Genomic DNA, 15,881 nt, shown 5'->3' on the forward strand with positions numbered 1-15,881 from the left:
CATGATCATAATACCACCTAATAAACCTTCGAAATGATAGATAAAATAGTCCCAATTATTAACCAAAAAACTTGTTAAATTCTAATCTATCAAAAAAAGAAATTTTTGTTTCTACAATCCCAACAAAAAACACTTCACAATCTTTAGCAAACTCTTTTAAGTATAGAGAGGCTTCTCTTTTCATAGCATAGCCCCTCTACAATTCTAAAAAGCTAAGGAATTCTTTTATCAAAAAGGGAGGAAATAACCCAACTTCTTTCTCTATTCATCAACTCCAACTTCCTACTATGAGTAGAGACATTAATAATAAAATACATTTTAAATAAATTATTATTGTATCAACTATTTAAAATACATTTTAAATTATATTTTATTAAATTAAATCTAGTTGGCGGGGCTTTATAGATGTTTGGATGGGTTTGGGCTACCTCAATTTATGGATGTGCTAGTGTGTTGCGCTTTACACAGAACACCACCTTTGTTAACAATGTGTTAAAACATGGTTAACGTCTTAACCACATTTGATTCTATCGACCGCCGTTGGATCCATGCAGTTTAGGATGGATGAGCCATATACTATAGGATAACAACCCATATATGAAACCATTTGAATTGGTTGAATAACATGATCAAAATGACTAAGTCACAATCATTGGAATCAAACAAAAGGAATGAACGTCTATGATTTCTTCTCTAAGCTTAGCTAAACACAAATTGTTCCTTCAAAATTTTCATTAAACTCAATGTCCAGTGGTTTAAATGGCATGAGAGTTGAGATTATTATAGAGAATGATTATTGAAGATAAGCGGGATAGTTTAAAGAGTTTAATGTTCCATCCTTAAAGACTTATTTAAAAGTTATGTAGGATTTTGAGTTAGGAAAGTACATCTATGTAAATGATCATGAGTAAATCTTAATGGTTAGATTTTTTCTTCAAGATCTCCTCTACAAGTTTGCTGAAGAACATATGCTTAAAAAATACTCAAATGAAGAGTTGGATTTTTTTTTTTTTAAAGAAAAGAAAACTACATTAATACCAAAAATAAAGAAAACAAAGCAACCTATGTGATAGAAATCCTATCACAATCCTTCCTCATCAAGTCAACAATACTTGAAGGAAGTTCACTAAATACAAAAGAATCCAAAAAAAAAATCTCCATAGAGGGAAAATTTAGAACAAGCATTTTCCACCCCATTTATCTCTCTAGACACAAAATGAAACATTACATTATGAAAAAAAATTAAGAAAGAAAAATCTAGTCATCCAATTTTGAAGATTAATAACATTTAAGTTATCACCTTCTATGTTGATACCATGCTTATCCATCATCCAATTTTGAATAACATTATAGAAGTGAAACATAGCTAACAATTCCATAAATGAAATATCCCAATGCTTCATCCTCTTACCTTATGCTAACAAAAAATGACCTCTATGATCACGCAAGACTCCATCAATACGCACCTCATTGGTCTTCAATAGTGTTGCATCTACATTCAATTTAATCCAATTTGTAGGAGGATACCAAATTTTAGACAGTTTAACATACCGGTTAGTATCCCAGTTCTGACATATTAGAATAGTTTGAGGCTAAATAAAATAAGATAGAATATGTGTTGCGATTATTGAAGGAGATGAAACCTTGATTCCATGCTTAAAATTATTCCTTATTTTTCAGTTATGATAAACCGATGCTAAGTAAATTGAAGTAATACCAGGAACTGAAGATGCCACCATCTTTAGATTTTTCAAACAATCTTCTATATTACAAAAACATGGCATTAAAATACCCCATTGCTTCAAGATGTGAAAGATCTCTTTTAGCGTCAAATAATAAATTGAGACGTGAGGAGTATCTTCTATAACTGCACAGTTTCTATGACAGAGAACAGATTCTTGGAGTTTGCGATGATTTAACCATATATTAGTTGGTAATGCATCATTATACAACCTCCACCAAAAAAGTTCTATCTTTGGAGATGAATTTTTAATCCATTTCATATCCTTACCAACAAGATTATCAAAAGTAGCTGCTTCTAATGCCAATGCAATAATAGTTTTATTTGAGTTGCTTTGTAATAATTCTGGTACATCTTCAATCGTATCATGAGAGATTTGAATTTATGTGATTAGTTGAATAAGTTCTCCTAAGAACTTCTTTTTCTTCACATTAGCATCCCATTTACCACTTGAATCTATCAGAAATGACACATGTTTGCTTTGAATATCCCAGCTGTTACACATTGTTGGCCATTTATCTATGATTCTATCAAGAATCCATATGTCACTTAGAATTTTGATTATTCTACCATTTATAATTTTCCACCTGATAATAAGCTTTTAAAAACTATCTCCCTCCCATAAAATATGCCAACCAGGTGATGAATATCTTCTGAGCTCATCCTTCCAAATATCACCACCATATTTAGATGTCATAATTTGATTAAGAGCAGAATTCATGTTCTTAATAAAAATCCAAGCTAACCGAGCTCTAAAAGGGCCTTGCTTTTCTGTTGGTCCTTGTATGCCCAGACCACCTTGATTAACAAAAGTGTAAAGTATACTACATGAAATATAATGCATCCCAAACATTCCCTGCTCCTTATACCATAAAAAATCTTTACAAAACTTATCCATCTTATAAAGAATATTCTTTGGGATGATAGAGTGGTTCATACTGAATAAGGGAACTGAAGAATACACTGATTTAATCAACAAAATCTTTCAATCCAATGACAATGATTTAGATCCCCATGTATTGAGCTTGTCCATAGCCCTATTCAGCAAGAATTGAAAATCAGCAGCATTTAATTTTCTAAGGGTCATCTTCACTTCAAGTTAGTTAAATTCATCAACTTGGCTATAAGAAAAAAAAAAAATTTAACTTCTTTTTCCTTCATTTGGAAACATATTTCCCATATAACACCATCAATTTTTGCTCATTTATCATCTGTCTCCTACATAATTTTAAAAATTAGCTTAGCATTATGACATGAAGCTTCAGCAGCTAATAATACATCATCCGTATATAGCATATGGGAAATCTTAATAGTATCTGGAGAAATACTAATCCCAAGATCACCTCCTTTTTTATTCATAACTTTGGTTAGAAGTTCCAAACATAGAATGAATAAATAATGAGATAAATGATAGCCTTGTCAAAATTCACATTCAGTATTTATCCACTTAATATTTTTTCCATCTTCTAACCATGAGTTTTAGAACGTTGCCTCCACCACATAGACAACCTAGCAAGAGTAGTATTCAACTCATGCACTTTGTTTCTCATCACCAACAATTTGCTCGGACTCAGACCAACCAAGCATTTCTCTGTTGACCTTGATTTTGTCAAACCCTAGGTCCAAGGGGTTGACCTTGTCAAATTGACCAGGCTATGCCCCAAGACCTCTCCCACTCAGTTCCTTGGGTCAAACTAAGCTTACTAAGCCGAGCTTGGGCCCTGGGTCAACCTGGTTGACCAGGTCAATCTAAGTTGACCCTTTAGGCCCTTTTAAGCCCAAATAAATTCTAAATCAATTCCAACCTTCCTTGACGTAAGCACCCACTCCCATTTGACCTAATTGACTAAGTTGACCAAGTCAACTATTGACTTATTCAACCCAAGTCAAATTAGGTCAAATTGACCAATTTTAGCCAATTTAAACCCATTAAATGCCATGAATTCATTCCAAAAGGGTTTGAATATAGGACCACAACCAAATAGCTTTGTTTTCCCTCCCAATTGATGGAGGATTCGATCCTAGCCATGGATCTAAGCCCTTAAGGTTTAAATACACTTTTTAGGGCTCATTAGAAGAAATTATTTCATTATTCTCTCTCTCAGGAGCCCCCAAGCCAGAGATTTCCCTTTGGCAAGCTCTTCTAACTTTTCCCCACCTTTCTCCACCTAAACCTGTCGTCGAGACCTCATCGTAAGCAAGATCTCCGGCCAATCGAAGGTTAGATAATTCCAAGTCCTTTTCCCAGTGATCTAAAGCATTTCAAGGCTCAAGTTCAACAGGGGAATTGTACGAGGACAGCCTGCAAGCTCAACCGTATGAAAATTTACTAAATCCATCGTGTGGATTAAGGTATATTGCAAACCCTAGTTTAGGGCACTTAGATCCAAATAACAACATATTCATTATGTTTTGAAAAGTTCCATGATATCCCCATTTTTTATGTTCATGTATAGAGCACATGTTTCAAATTTCATCAATTTTGGTCCACCCGATCTAGAGAACAAAGCAAAAAATGATTCTCTAGGGCTTCGGTTTATGTTACATAAAATAGAATCCATTGCTCTTACAATCAACGGTCTTATTTTGCCTTACTGCAGCTTCTGTCCGACCGTGAACTCGATTCCGTGATCACTACTTCAGACTGGCAAGATCGCAGAAGTTGATCTCGCACTGCAGAAGATCTAACGACTGCTGTGCCCTGACTACGTGGATAAGTGGCTTCTGTCCGCAGCCCATGATTGTGGCATTATTGCTACAATCGTTGGTTGGCGGTGAAATGATTATGTTGCCGCCAATGATTGACCGCAGTTCTGCCGGCCAATCCGGCCTCGCCATGTGGCCAAACAACCACCGTCGTCGGTTTAATTCCTTTTTTATTTAAAATTTGTTTAAACTTTATTTTTTAAAACCTAGTTTTCATCAAAAAATTATTTAAAATTCGTTTTAAATAAAAAAATGCATATAATATATCAAAATTGTATTTCCTTTAATTTAAAATTATTTTTTAATTAAAAATATTATATATAATTTTAAATCATTATTTAAGTAGTTATCTTTATTTTAATGATTATTTTTAAATATTAATTATTTCAAGTTATTTGAAAATCCTTTTAATTATCTTTAAACTATAAAAATCCATAAATATTTGATTTTAAATTGGATTTTAGCACACAATACCTTGTTCTTTTTAGAAAAAATTATATTTTTTTCTAATATTTCCAGATATCAATGCTTAGTTTTGTGTTGTATTTCTGTATTATTTCATTTATTAATTATTTAGGTATTATTTAAATAATTAATATACTAGTTATTTTTGAATTAAAAATTATTTTTATATCATTTTGAAACCTTTCTTGGGTAGCCAGTGGATCCCTCATACACATATGAACTGAATTATTTTCAATTGTATTATTTTTGAATCTTTATACTCATATATTTAATATATATGTATTTTAACCTATTTTGAAATTACGTATTAATAAATTATTTTAATTTTGAGGAATACAATTTGTAGAATTTTATACATGGATAGCATTCATAGGAAGAGGATTAGTGGGTGGTTGAGTCCCAACCATTCACTAATCACTATGTTAAGCATGCTTACTTTTCTTTTTATCATACTTTGTATGTGTAGGGTGCACGAGCACCTAGTTTAGACTCTTCTAGATCAAATGACTTGGTGTGTTCACTATTGTTATATGCCCCTAACATGTTTTCTCAAGGGTTAGTACAAACTTTATTTTAAATCCCTATAACATAGTGACACCCTAAGGATAATAATTAAGGACTCGTCTAGTGAACTTAGAAAAATTTTATGAGCTATGGTAGATTCCTGATTGATATGAAAACTTCAATATTTAAACTTAGTGACATCATAAACCTTCCAGAATTTTTTAGGAATTTTTAGAACTCTTTAGACCTCTTAATTAACAAACCCTAATTTACTTGATAATTAGCTCCCGTAGCATCAAAAAATTCTAATAAATCTATTTTAAATTTGAAAATTCCCCATAATATCTCAAACTCTTTAGAATGAAGCACTTAACCTTATATAATTAGGGACATCTAGTTGGACTTTAATCTGACCCTTAATTTAACTTTAACTAAAAATTATTTTTTTCCCTTATTAGATAATTTAAAATTATTAAGAATTCCAAACTTTTTCCAAACACTTGAGAACATCTTCTTAGGTCATTGTTGACCTTTGGGGGTTATTCCAATTAGTTTGGAGCTCATTTGGATCAAAACCATAAAATCACCCCTTATTAAGCAATTTTAATAATTCATTAATTGCCCCAATCTTTGAAAATTCATAACCTTATCTAAAAAACTCCAAATCCAACAAATTCAAAGCCTAACTACTCCGCTTAAGGTTTAATATATAATTAAAAGGCTAAAACATATAAACCTAGCCTATTTCCTATAATGACATTTTGAATCCAAGGCCTAGCACCTAGGAGGACCATGGACTTTTCAAAATTGGCCAATACAACTTACACTTTAATTACCACTACCCTAAGCATTAAAATGAATCAACAAACTAAATTAATTAAAATGGATCCTAATTCTCTAACATTTAATCTTTAAATAAAGTTCCCTTTTCGGACCTTTAACAAACTCAAACTTTAGACAACTTAAACTAACTACCTTGCTTAGGATTTATCCTAGCCACACAAGCCTTTACACACAAGTAGAATTACTTGATAGGGCACAACTTCTAGACTAGGGTTAGGCCGATGTTTACTTTTCTATTGTGTGTTGGGATTTTCAAGATTTTACTACATGTTATGAGTGAAATTGATGTTGTATTTGCTTACTTTTACTGCACTCCGAGTATTAACTTGATTGTGAGTTAGACTTACCCTTAAGTTAGGATCAATATTTTGATACTAATGATGTTTTCTATAGGGGGCCATGCTCTTGAAGCCCTAAATAAAAGGAGGGAAATTCTCATGATTTAAATGCTAATAATGTCTTATGTAGGTGCTTTAGAATTACTCAGCTCGCCTAAATAAATAAGGGATAAATAAAAATTATAAATAATAACTTCTACAGGTGCTCTAGAGACTGGTTAGCCCTAAAAAGAATTAAAAGCATTGTCAAGTATGGCTAGCATGAGTACTTTTATTTTTATATAAAATGCTTGGGATGATATATTAACTGCTAAGAAATTTTCATTATGATAACCATATAGAAGAGTCTAGAATTTACTACTTTTCATTAATATAATTATTTGTAATAATTTGTTTGAGTTGTGAAAGTGCCTTTGAGTTAGGATATCTTTATCCAACTCGAATTCCAAAAGAAGAAGGCATCCTCAAGAGAGAGTGAGTCTTCTTCTATTTGGAAGATTGAGTTCGGATGTCCTTTAGATATCTAAAGAGAAAAGGCAATACCTCTTTAAGGGGAATTGTCTCTATATTTCGTTATTCAAGCCATGATGAATCCAAGGAGACTGAGGAGGAGAGATCTAAGGAGTCCAAGGAGAAGAAGTCCAAGAAGGCTGAAGAGCTGAAGACCCAATATCTTACTCAAAGTCACTTGCGTCATTCTTAAGCTAAGAAATCCAGGTTATTGGAAGTGGTGCCTCGCCACTTTACTTATTACAAACCCTTGGTTGTAATTAAGGGTAGTTTGTCTATGGTAATTTATTAATTAGTTTGATTATGTGTTTTATTTATAAATGCTTTCCTCTAGAATTACTTGCTTTTCTTAGTTTATTGATGATTTGTATGGCATTTTTATTTTATCCTGGATTTTTTTAGGCTCTTTATGGACTAAAATATTTTATACTCATAACTAATCTTTAAAATTTTAAGAATTAAATAACATAGAAACTTAATGAGCTAAGGAACTACTAGAATTGTTCGAGTTTCATGTAAATTATTGCATTTCTTCTCCCCCTTGCTATGAGATACTTTTCCGCCTGTAGGTAGATTCTGGATAATCTGGCCTATAAGGATGAGGTGTAGGACTTGGTGAAATCTAGTCTCTTTCTAAAATTATTTTTTATATAAGCCTATTTTTAAAATCTCAAGCATTCATGATTTGGATCTTTTCAACTAGCATGCATTGCATTACAAATAAATTTAAATTAAAATTTTAATTGTATTAGCTCTAGGAGCGTTCACCCTACATAAGTATAAGGCCACTTAGGAGCTCTCTAGATGTCGGCCTTAATTTCTAAAAAACTAAATCACCCACCCATCTTTCATAAATGATATAACAGCGTGGTTTTAAATCGATTAGGTGGTTAGCTGGCTCTCCAATCCAGTCTGGAATAAGTCCAGATTTTGTACTGCATTAGTTAGGACACGGGTGTTAGTGTTGTGCATAGAACACTAAACTTAATTTAGATTTAGGATTCAAGACTACTATATTTAGTCTCATAGTACGCCTCATCAGTAGGTAAGTTCTTTAATCTTTAGGGATTATAAATCTTACATATCCACTTCACATGGATGATGCCACCTCTATCTTTCTTTTATGTACGTATTAATTACTTGACTTTTTCTCCAATTTTCTCCTTAGTACCTTAGTCCCTCTGAATGCTGGGATGAATCATGCATATTGACTAAGCCATTTGAACCCTTTTTTTTTTTTTAGTAGGATTTCCTAGTCTCCACCCTTGTGCTAATCCCATTTAAAAGGATAATGTAGGATCCTTAATCGAGACTCTTCTTAGGCTCTAGCTTTAGATGTAATTAAATATGGGGGATTTCGCCCATGGGAAGTCGAATTCCACCATTTAATAAACTCCACTTTCAGCTGATGTAGCAGGTGGGGGAAACTCGTTATTTTGATCATGTCATATATATTACTATCCATCAAGGTACACTAGCGAGAGCTGTTATCCTAAATGGTTAGTAGTATGTGCGATCTAATATACCCTTTTATTAGCCTATTTATGAGGAGCATAGAGGCATGCAATCATCTATATCCCTCAAGGTGGTGCGGTCATATACCTTCTATACTCTATAGCCGGCGGTGTCCTTTCGGATGTCCACAAGTTTCTGGTGACCGTGGTGGGACCTAATTCTCTCTTCATCTTTGGATTTTATATTATCCTTCCTTGTGTATACTCCAGAATTGGTACTCCTTAGATTAGGTCCATCCCACTCTTAGTTAGGGACCTTCCATAGTTAGGATTCCTTTTTCTTAGCTAAGGTTTCTCCCTACTCTAATTCTTTCCAGCCTTGCAGCCTAATTTGTCCCGTATATATCCTTATTTCTTCCTTCTTTCATGATTTCAATTCTGACTATTCTTCAAATTTCTTTTCTTGACAGTAGTGTAATTTCTTAATTCATTCCTTCTATTACTTTTAGCTTCGGCTCGGACGTACAAGTGACTCTTCCTGAGTCCCTACTTGCTAGTCCCCCAACTAGAGAAATCACTTTTGGTTCCTTCACTGATTTGATGTTCGTCACTCTTGGTGGACCCACCCCTACTGAGGCTATTACATTCTCTCCTCCCTAGAGGAGTGGAAGTACAGCGATGCATCCCTTCAGATGTCCAGTTACTCGGGAAATAGCCCGGACACCTACTTATCACGTTCACATTCTTGCATAGCCAGCGCGCCCTGTGGTTAGATAACCAGTGCCTAGACCACTCTCTGTTCTCCCCACTCATTCTATGGATATGTGTCCAATGCCTAATGCACCTATTGCATAGGTTGCTCCAGCCCCTTAGTGTCAAAAGCCTGCTATTATTTCTCCTGTTGTTCCGACGGAGGTACCTTGAGTTTGGGTTCCCCCTCCCACTTCCACTAGGAAGAGGGGTACCCAGATTATTGCTCCTCTACCTTCTTCTCATTGGGATTTTGTGTTTGGTTGGCTCTCTCACCATAAGACTACCTGGCAGACCCTGACCCTTTTTATTTTTCCTGTTCCCCCTACCACCCAGGGAGTGGGTCATATATTCCTTCCTCCTCTACCTCCGGCCTTGAGAGAAGGGGCAGGAGGAACAAAAATAGGAGACTCTATTTAGCTGCATCTAGGGCAGAGTGATAGTAGATGACAGAGGCAGTGGATCACTAAGAGCTCGTTTAGAGGAGAGTGGCTCCCAAGTAATGGAGGCCACGACCAATTATAGTCACATCTACTCCTGAGGTAGTAGTTGCACCTGAGATAGAGGCGATCCAGGGAGGATGCTTCTCTTCACTAACACACAGTAGGGATAAGCAGGACATTGCCCTTATTTTGGTGGCCCCTCTTATCACCACTACTCTACCCTGGGCTAGGGTCCCTAGGTATGCTATTATTCGAGCCCTCTCTTAGAGGATTCAGATCATCGTCTGTCTAGCACGTGGTAGAGTGTTTGTCAATCGGGAGAGGTTACTCTAGCAAATTTCTCAAGCTACTCTTTAGTTATAGAGATAGATCATGAGACAGAGGTATAGGTGGTATAGAGGATAGCCATCTCTATAGTCAGTTGATATAGCTCCAATTATTAGATAGGAGGTAATTATTCCTGCTATCGGATGACGCCCACATCGTCATAGATAAAGATAGTAGCGGGAGCCTACTCGCCCCAAATTAGTTTAGTTGTGGTAGTCCCTTAGTAGCTGGTTATCTGTATAAAGCCCCACCATAATAGGTGGGTTTGGAGACATCGATAGGGGGGCACCCTTATCAAAACAGTACAGTCAGTGGAGGTAGTATTGTTAACAAAGGTAGTTCAGCCAGTAGATACAGTAGATTGGATGAATGTAGTAGTTCCTTTTGGTTTTTAGGAGGTCCAGATGATTTTTCATGTGGAGGAAGTAGCTCTTCCCGATGGATCACCAAATTGAGTTGAGACAGTTTTAGCTCACTGCCCCTATGAGTCCCTATATAGAAGCACTCTGTCAGGCCTTCTCTGAGGATGTCACACTCAGAGATGAGTTAGACGAGGACATACTAGTACACTGGGTCTGCATGAATACACGTCGAGGTCACGCAGACGACAAAAGAGCACCCGATGATGAGGATGAGCTGGGACACCCTGAGATAGGAGGATCTCTGAGATCAGTAGATATGGATGCCATAGTTTTGAACTTACAGGCTCAGATGGTCGAGATGGTCAAGGCCATGGAATTGATGACTACCGATTTGACAGCTTTGGGGGCTACACCCAGATGATGGGCATAGGTACCCCTACTATCTCTAGAAAAAAGCCAATAGTACTGCCAGCAGTACTAGATGTTATGAGAGTCAATAGGATACAGAGGGAAATTCCTATAGCACCTATAATAGTCCATAGTCAGCCAGCACAATTATCAACGAGTTAGATTCAGGATTTTATAGTCCGAAAGGTAGAGCAGGCAATTTCCTTCAAGAAGACTAGAGTGGCTATTTGTAGAGGGCATCCTTACTCTATTGAGTATGAGCAAGAGCCCTAAGCCCTTGGAATTATTCCCTTTAGATTTATAGTATTTCATTAGCTTGGGAATCTAAGACATCATGTGGATCAGGGTTTGGACCATATATTGCAACATAGGAGGAAACAATGCCCTAATGTTGAGGCTATTTATTAGTAGTTTTGTTGGGGTGGTGTTTGCTTGATACGCCGACCTGCCCAACGACTCAGTTCGGACCTTTGCATACTTAGAATAGCTATTTGTATAGAGGTTTGTCAATGCAGAATACTAGGTCACTATAGGAGAGTTAGTGGTTACTAAACAGCTTACTCAAGAACCACTTCAAGATTATATAATCAGTGGAGGAATTTTAGCCTATAGTATGAGCCCTAGTTATAGGAGCAACATGCAGTACAGATTTTGTTGAAGAATATAGATGGTCTAATAGCACCCTACCTCAAGGGATTTAGTATACAACCCTTCCAGAAGTTATTAATGAAGGTAGTCAGCTTGCATGATAGCATACCTAATACAGTCCCTCCTATGTTTGAGAGTCAACCTCAGTATAGTCCTCAGTGTCAGGAGTCTTTAGGGGCACCTCCACCTAGGAAAGAGGAGGTACATAGTACCTATGGACCACCAGATAAGGGAAAGAGTCCCTTAGTTAGTTTAACATCACCACATCTATCTTACACACCGGGTCAGTCAGTTGTATAGCCCAGACTCTCCCGTAGGACTCTAGAGAGTCAGCAATACCTACAGGAGAAACTTAGTAAGGAATATCCATTTAAAAGAGAAAGTGTGAGAAAGATCTTAAAATTCTTTACTAAGAAGAATATTTTAACATTCCTGAGAAACAATAGAGTGGAGGAGGAGGGACAAACAGACAACCCACTCTATTGGTGTTATTTACCTTCCACTTTTACTTCAGACTCTTCTAGTACTCGCTCTTTTTATGTCTTATATACCACTTTTAATGTAAATGATTCAGTGTGTATCAATGAGTCTGAGTCTAATGAAGAACCTATATTCATTATTCCAGATGGTGGTTGTTACATGGATTCGAGCAATAAATTCAAGAACCCACTCCAGTTATGTTCCTTAGGACAAACATAGGCCACCACCATTGAACTAAAGGAAACTCCTATTGAGGATGACTCAATATAGAAAGTTCATTTCCATTAAGGGAATGTCATTCCTCCTCGGATGGCTAAAAATATAAAAGAAAAAGATAAAAACATTGTTACCTAGCAGGACAATCCTATCCCTTCCTCCCAAGAGCAGTCAAAGGAGAAAAGGAGAGGCCTTCGAGTGGAGGTTGATTATAATATATTGGCTCATTTAAGAAAAATTCCTTCCCTTCTTAGTGTCTATGATGGTTTGATGATATCCCCTAACTTGAGAGAGACCCTAGTGAAAGCACTACATAATCTATAGTCTTATCATGCCTTTTCTACTTCTAATTTTATTAGGGATGCATGGCATTTGAAAGAGATATCATGCATTACCTTTTCAAATTGTAACATAGTTTTAGGGACTTTTGAGTACAATCATCCCTTGTATGTCACTATTAAAGTTAATTGTTATGAGTTGAATAGTGTCCTAATGGACCAAGGGGCTTCAATAAATATTCTTACTCATGAAACTTTAAAGAGACTCTCCCTAGGTCATTCGAAGCTCACTTCTGATAAGATCATGTTGAAAGGCTTCAATGATTAAGGCCAATGCGCTTTGGGGTCCATTACCCTGTCTTTAAAGTTTGAAAACTTTCTAACTGAGGCAAAGTTTCATGTGCTTGAGGCTGACACTTCATATAGGGCTCTCTTAGGAAGGCCTTGGCTCCACGAGTTTGGAATGGTGCCCTCTACCTTGCACCAATATATGAAGTTTATGAGGAATGATATTGAGTATACCATTCTTGGAGATACCTAATCCTTTTTCATGAATATGATCTCTATTTACGATGACACTGAGTATTATATACCTCAGAAGACTCGTAAACCTCCACCCACTCAGTCACCAGTGACACCTGCTAGTGTTGTACAGGGCTTGTGATAGGTAAGTATTGAGGTAGGTATTTCCACTATGCATTTTGATAGAGCTCCTTTTTCATTTGCAGTGATACATATTGTTCTCCTTAGTAGAGGTAGAGGTAGAGGTAGAGGTTAAACCCACAAGCCAGGGAACTATGACACTAGGACTCCTCCTCCCTTTCACCTTTACACTTCTTTTTTAACTGTCGATTCTGACTCTTTAGATGATAAAATGATCAATATCCTTCATCATTCAGTCCCTTCATCACCTCCATATTATGCTGGTTATGATTCATGTCCTACCTTTCATGGGCACCTGGTACCTGAGGGTGGATTAGTTATCGATAGTAGTTCAGATGTGGAAGAAAACTTCTAACGTCAAACTACTAGTGGACAGCCTCTTCCCCCATCAAATATATAGAATAAGAGTTGAAGATTCTCGTCAAAGACGTTCTGAAACTCCCTCCACTAGTGATGACAGTGCACTATGGACAAGTGAATGCCCAATACCTTGTATATACAAGAGATTTGGGCTAGCACAATATAAGGAGTGTGGCTCTTTACCCCGTAGTATAGGTGCACCACTAGGTCCTGGAAGCTAGGATCTGGAGGAGACCATTATGGATATAGAGGTTAATAGTGCCCCTCGTTACTTTTCCTCTACTATAGAGAGTTATGTTAAGTGGAGTCTCATTTATTCTACTTGACCAAATAAATAAGCTCTACAGTAAGCCCTTATTTGGCGAACTAATTTCCCTAAAAACTTAGAAGGTGTGGGATATATAGGGTTGAGTTTATCTAATAATGCCAATATTTATACAATTTCTTGATCACACATGGTTATTTCTCTTGCCGATGAAGAAGGCCCAGATAGTCACAAGGTCAGAGTCCTTAATGCTCCATAAGAGTTTGAAGTTGGCACCACTTCTACTGTGGATGAACTATATGAGGTTAAATTAGGCACTAAGTCATATCCTAGGCCTATTTTTTATAGTGCCCTACTATTTGATTCAAAGGCTCAAGAATACATCAAGTTATTATAATATTTTAGAGACTGCTTTGCCTAGAACTACACTAAGATGTCTGGTTTAAACCCAAATGTGGCAGTCCATAAATTAGCTATCCAGCCTGATGCAGTCCCTGTTAAGCAAGCACCTCACAGGATGAGGTTAAAATTGAATAACATGTGATCACTAAAACTAAGAAACTTATAGAAGCTGGATTCATTAGGGAAGAGAAGTATCCTATCTGGCTTGCCAACGTCATTTTAGTCAGAAAAAAGAGTAAACAGATTTGTGTCTGTATTGACTTTTATGATTTGAATAAGGCATGTCCTAAGAATAATTTTCCCCTTCCAATCCTCGAGGTTATGGTGGATATACCTTTATCCAATAGCATTTTCTCATTCATAGATGATTTATCTGATTATAATCAGATAAAGATGGACCCCGAGGATGAGAAGTTCACTGTATTTCATACATCGATAGGAGTATTTTGTTATAAGGTGATGTCTTTTGGCCTTAAGAATGCTTTGGCCACCTATCAACGTGCTATGACTATTATCTTCGATGAGATGATACACGAGCAAGTTGAGTGCTATGTGGATGATTTGGTTGTCAAAAGTAAGGTCCGTGGAGATCACCTTCAAGATTTATGAATCATTTTTAAACACTTATGAAAATATAATTTGAAAATGAATCATTTAAAATGCACATTTAGAGTTAGTGCAGGAAAGTTCTTAGGGTTTATAGTTTGCTATTTGGGCATTAAGATAGACCATTTTATGATCAAAGACATAGTGGATTTGAAATCCCCTAAATATCTTAGCCCAGTTGAGATCCTTTCAGGGTAAACTTGCTTTCTTATGGAGATTTATCTCCAACCTTTCTGGTAGATGTCATCCCTTTATTGCTCTAGAGAAGAAGGATGCTCGATTCCACTGGGATGATCATTGCCAGGAGGCCTTTAAGAGTATAAAGTGCTACTTGATGAACCCCCCTATATTAGCTATACCTATCCAAGGTAGGTCGTTGATTCTCTACACCACGACCTTGGATAATTCTTTGGGTGCATTATTGGATCAAGAAAATAAATAAGGCAAGGAGAATGCCTTATACTACCTTAGTGTATGATTGATATATGCTTAATTAAAATACCCAACGATGGAAAAATAATGTTTATCTTTAATCTTTGTAGTGTAAAAGCTTGGACATTATATGCTTTCACATAAGATGAACTTAATCTCTCAAGTCAACCCTTTATAGTACTTGATGACCCATCTGACCCTCTCAGGTCTTCTAGCACTAAGGTCTATGATCCTACTACAATTTGACATTACTTTTATCCCTCATCAGATCATCAAAGGATAGGCTCTAGCTGACTTTCTAGCCGATCACCCGACCCATGCTGATTCCCCACTCAATAATAATCTACCTGATGAACTAATCATTAGTGTGGATAAATAGGAGTCCCCTACTTAGGAGTTTTACTTTGACAGTGAGTCATCCATCAAGGCCTTAAATCCAAATGAAGCTCTCATAGTTAGGGTAGGTTTAGGACTGATTTTTATATCCCCTAAAGGTCATACTCTATGATACTCCTATATTTTATGAAAACCTCATACTAATAATAAAGCATAGTATGAAGCTCTAATTTTAGGGCTTGAGTTGGCCATTCAGATGAATATTATGAGGGTGAAAATCTTTGGAGACTCCTAATTAATAATAAATCAAGTAGCTCGAGTATACAAAGTGCTTAAACCTGAGC

The sequence above is a fragment of the Dendrobium catenatum genome, unplaced genomic scaffold (genome assembly GCF_001605985.2).
Source record: "Dendrobium catenatum unplaced genomic scaffold, ASM160598v2 original_scaffold_88210, whole genome shotgun sequence".
Classification (NCBI taxonomy): Eukaryota; Viridiplantae; Streptophyta; class Magnoliopsida; order Asparagales; family Orchidaceae; genus Dendrobium; species Dendrobium catenatum.